The following is a 5,651-nucleotide window of genomic DNA, read 5'->3' on the forward strand; positions in this document are numbered from 1 at the left end:
TTTGTTTAGTTTTAGCAATAACAAATATATTTGGTTTCTAGATATGGTTAATAACTAATAGTACTAGGTTTTGATTTTGAATTTTGATTTTAAATGTATTTTTTATTCAATTTTAATATTTAAAGTCCAAATATTTAATATTCTATTAATCATTAATTTAAAAATATATATATCATGCCCAATTTCAATATCTTGGGTTTTTTGCCACAAAATTTTTGGCTCGATTAGCAAAACCGAAAAAACCGTATCCAAAACTGAACCGAACCGAACCCAAAAACTAAAAAACGAAAAAAGTAAAATCGAATAGTTTAAAAAATCATAAAACCAAAAGTTTGACTTTTGGTTCGGTTTTAGTCAAAAATCCGTACCGAACCGCACCACGCACACCCGGAGAGCGGCATATTGGTCGATGTCTACAAAAAAGGAAGGGTCTAGAGGAAATCCCTAACAAAATTTATCTATTTATAACATAACCCTTTAGTCTTCTTCCTGTTTCTCTTAGTGAACACTACACAACCAGTGAACCACAATGAAGTACACTGCTGTTAAATTAGGATCGTGTGAAAAAGCTAATTCATCAAGTAGAAAAAGGAAGCATGCGGATTATTCTACTTCAGCCAAGGTGAAAGTTGAGAAACATTTGTACTTAATTTACGGCCTTAGAGTTTGTTGCTCATTTTAGCTTGTTTGATCATCTTTGGCAGGTTAGCAATGGAGTTCACGAACAAAAATCATGGTGCCAACAATGTCGTGCTCGGGTTGATCGAGACCTTGTGCTTGACTGCATATTATGCCGGTCCAAGAAGTATTGTGTCGCTTGCATCACTAAATGGTACAACTGTTGAAGAAATAAATTAGTGGTCCAAATAATAATAAAACAATCGGGTTAATTGGGTTTTGAGTATTTGCCAGTCGGGTTTAGGGAGTGTTAATAGTATCTACAAATATTGTTAAGACAAACAACAAAAAATAAACTGGAAACTAAAAATTATCATAGCTATATTATTATTTCTATATAAATAAATCACCTGAACAACAAAAGCAAGTGACGGTGTAAGGGTGTTGATCGGGTTTAGTTTTTAGATTTTCTATGTTCAAAAGTCTAACCACAACCTGTCACCGCTCCTAATAACAATTGGGGGTTTAAGTTTAAGGGGGTAAGAGTTATTCGGGTATGGTTGACCCCGGTTCGGATTGGGTTAACTGGGTACGGGTAAAATAGACGGGCCTAGGTTTTAGGGTGACTCTTTTGAGTAAAAAGTTCATATACAAGAACATGAAGAGTGACTTGGTAGTGGGGCCTATTTGTTTTTTACTATATATAAAGAGAGATAGATATCAGAAAATAAACAGGTGGTGATAATGTGACAATGTTTGTGTTTTTCCTTGGGTGTTTTTGAAAAAATGAGTGTTTTTCAGACTGACACGTGTTTAGGTACTAAAATTAGTTGACATAATGTGTAGGTACCCCCACGTATCAGTAGAGGAGTTTGTTAAAGCGTGTCCCGTTTGTTGCAACAATTGCAACTGCAAAGCATGCTTGCGTGGATTTTCACCTAAAGTTGGTTTCAACAGCAAACACTTGTGGTATCGTTATATGTGGTGTATAGTGTATACTGTATAGTAACTAGTTCCTTAATATTTTATGCAGGATATGCAGGGGTATTCTTGCTCTGAATCTAATAAAATAAATTACTCCAAACAAATCCTGCATAAAGTGTTCCCTCTTGTGAAAACACTGAATGAAGACCAAATGATTGAGGATATAGAGGCTAAGCGTAAAGGTATGTATTTTTGTAAGTTAGACCGAGTCAGATGAGACATGAAACAAAACATCAAGGATAACAACACTTACTAGCCACATGAATAAAACCTAGAGTCAGTGTAACAAAGAATTTGCCTAAGATCATAAGTTGCATTCATCAGTCAAGTTTGGGCTAAAAAAATAATTAATTTGGTTAAGGTCAAAACGGGTCTGGGCCAAAATGAAGTTGGGTTGAAATGAGTCGCTTTAGGTAAAAAAAGGACCAAAATCGGTTGAAATGAGTTAAATTTATTTTAACTAAAATTATCATCAAGGCAGCTAAAATGTTATTATGAAAACCAATAAATATTACAAGCAGTGATTCCATTGAACAAAAAGAAAAGATAGGATAAAACAAAGATAGAAAAAGAAAAAGAACTCACATTGATAACAAGTATTAAGCTTAACACACCAAGATTGACTACCAAATTGCTAGACAACAACCTGCACTGCCAGTAACCAACAATCTGATAAACTTAGTGACAAGATAGCAATTATCGACATTAGGTTTCCAAAATTGACACTTCGATTTCCATTTTGAACCTGCTTAAAACAACACTAGAAGCTAGACATGAGTGAAACTTATCCTCTAAATCCGATTTCAGTTAAATTGAAACAGTTATTTATTTATATATTATTATTATTATTATTATTATTATTATTATTATTATTATTATCTCATTGGGCAGGTGCATCTGTATCAGAGTTAGAGTTACAGGATGCTGATGTATTTTGGTTAGTCATGTCATAAATATTTACTTCATTTTGTTTTATAAAGTGAATTTGCACATTTCTCTTGTATGCAGTGACCGTTGCAGATCATATTTCTTTAACTTATATAGAAGTTGTGCATGTGGATATGTTTTATGCCTTGTGTGTTGCCGAGAGTTGCGTGATGGTCAAGTTAACAGTGGTGGATGGAAAGCCCGCATAGATGCTAGCATTCCTTGTCCACCAAAAGATATTGGTGGCTGTAATGACGGGACACTTGAGTTGAAACGTGTAATGTGTGTTGATTGGGTTGTTAATATTCTAAAGAAAGCACAACGGGTGTACAATGTTAACAATGCTTATGATAATCCCCAAACTTGTACGGAATGCAATGCGAGTTGTTTGTATTCTTTGAGTACTAAAGACATTCTACCTCAACATATGCAGCATTTCCAATTGCATTGGTCAAGAGGTGAGCCGATAATAGTCAATAATGTTGTTTCACCTTTTTCCGGGCTAAGCTGGGAGCCAATGGTATTGTGGCGGGCTTTTCGTGACCTCAAAAAAAGTGGCAAGCATTCCGTCGATCATGAAGTGAATGCAATCAACTGCTTGGATTGGAGTGAGGTCAGTATGTTAAGACTGATGTTGACCATAGTCGGTTAGAGAGTGGTTATATGATTAGTTCTCTAATTAATTATGGTCAACATAAGTGAAAACCCACACTAATATTATTATTTATTAACCAACTATCACTCATAATATACAGGTGCCTATTAGTTTTGGCAAGTTCTGTAAGGGATACTCTGAAGGTCAAGTTAAAATGAAGCTGGAAGATTGGCAACCGCCTTGCTTACTATATCAAGGAGAATTGCCATGCCATTTTATTGAATTAGTTAATCGTTTGCCTTTTAAAGATTACACAAACCCTCATAATGGCTACCTTAATGTGGCAGTAAAGTTGCCTGAACTGGCATCCAAACCGGACATGGGTCCAAAGATGGATATTGCTTATGATAACTCTGTCACTAACCTTCACTATGAAAAATCTGATACTGTATGATTTTATTTTATTTTGTTTTTACTTAAAAAATACATATCCTATATCTTTCTAATATCATAGCAGTGTTTACATAAAATATTTTAAATCATTGTTTTGTAGGTGAATGTAATGACGCATACCAAAATAGTGAAACAAAAGCATGGCGATGAACATGAAGCTTTAGTTTGTGAAGCGGGCCCACAAAGAAACGAGGGAGGCGCTGAATGGGATATATTTAAGAGGCAAGATGTACCTAAATTAGAGGAGTATATAAGAAATCACTCGGTAGAGTTTAAGCGTACTGATCGTGTTCCAGTTGAGCAGGTACTTCAAAACATTTGCCACAATGCGTTTGTTTAAAGCTTATGTGATTGTGATGACATAGATTTTTCACCCGATACATGATCGGACATTTTACCTTAACATGGAACATAAAAGGAAGCTCAAAGCGGAATTTGGTATGTCTTCACACGCTTATTTCCAATTGCTTGTCATGCATTCATCACACCTTTTTATGATGATTAGGAATCGAACCGTGGACATTCGCACAAAAACTGGGTGATGCAGTTTTTATACCAGCTGGTTGTCCTTATCAAGTTAAAAATTTAAAGGTCAGAATATATATCTATCACTTAAGATATTCACATGTAAAAAACTTTGTTTGCTAACAAAATTTCCTCCTTACAGTCAAGCACGAAGGTTGAACTCAACTTTATTTCACCTGAAAGTCTTGGTGAATGCATCCGCTTACAAAAAGAACTGCGTATACTTCCCGAAAATCACAAGGCCAAACAACAAAAACTAAATGTAAACTATCTGGAATTTTCTGCACGTAAATTTCTCGTTGAATAAATCAAGAAACTGATTTTTATGTTGTATAGATCGGGAAAATGCTGATTAATGCATTAGACCACGCGGGGTAGCAGAATTGTCAGGGAGTGTGGATTTAAATAGTCCCACGAATGATCTTAATGATAAATCCACGGTAGCAGAAGCGTCACGGTTTATGGATTCTAATGGTCCTACTGATGTTCTTCATGATCAATCCATAAACGGTATGCAAACTGCAACACTCAGCAGCTTGTAACAACCTAAATAATGTGTTTTCATTCTCATTACATATTATTGTATGCAACTTAGTTGAAGCAGGATTATCAGCCGGAATGTGGCGAGGGAATGCTGTCGGACAAGCAGCAAAAGAGATACTAATGGCGGTTGAGCACACCTATCCGGACACATTCCAAGGGTTACAGATACTCCCAAAACCTTACTGGCTGTCCAATCTGAAAGAACTGCATGATTTCATTAAACGTTTTATAGAATTATCCGTGCATGCATTGACAGAAGATCAGCTCGCTAGCCTCGAGACTGATTTGAAATTTTTTGAAGATTTTGGATTCAATCTCTCGTGGGTCCGTGACAGGCTAAACATGGTAAAAGATTTGAAATTTGGAAATGACCCGTTGAGACGAGAGCTGGTGATTCTAGAAGAATCTTTAAATCTTTTACGTATGGAGTTGATCGAAGCAAATGCAAGGTTTGAGAAGGTTACAAAGGCCAGGGACAAGAAGGCACTTGAGGTGGCACATAAGTTTGGAGCTGAATATGATGCCGTGTTAAATGGTAATCTTGGCTTCGGGTTGTTGTCGGAGTATCATAAGGATTTTATGTATCTATAGGCATAGTGGTTTCGACTTTAGAGAATTACTTTATATATGGTTTTTTGTACTTTATATAATTGGTAACGTGTCAGAATGAGTTAAGGTCAAAACGGGTTGTTTTGGAAAACTTATAAAACTCGTATCACCCACTCTAACATGTTACCTACTAGTTTACTCCACCCCCATTATATGCAACTCTTTTCACTGTAACATTGTAATTGAGGGGGGCTCAATGCCATTTAACATAGTCGTTTTCATGGAACGAGACAAGGGCTCAATATTATTTTACTAATCTCGTGAAAATAACGTTAAAAGTGGCGAAAGGTTAATCAGGCATCATGTGGTGGCGTTGATAGTTGAAAGACAAGGGTACATGCACCAATCGGTGGTGTCCCGATGGTTGAGTGGTATGTGCCTTTATGTCCAAGGCTTG

At 36.0% G+C, this 5,651-nt stretch overlaps 1 pseudogene; it reads left to right on the forward strand.

Moving 5' to 3' along the window:
* Positions 1-529: 529 nt before the first annotated feature.
* LOC143602624 (lysine-specific demethylase JMJ26-like) lies at positions 530-5,442 on the forward strand (annotated as a pseudogene).
* Positions 5,443-5,651: the final 209 nt, after the last annotated feature.

This window comes from Bidens hawaiensis, unplaced genomic scaffold (genome assembly GCF_021521415.1).
Source record: "Bidens hawaiensis isolate Kalapana, Puna unplaced genomic scaffold, B.hawaiensis_p1.1 tig00059260_1, whole genome shotgun sequence".
In the NCBI taxonomy this organism is placed as follows: Eukaryota; Viridiplantae; Streptophyta; class Magnoliopsida; order Asterales; family Asteraceae; genus Bidens; species Bidens hawaiensis.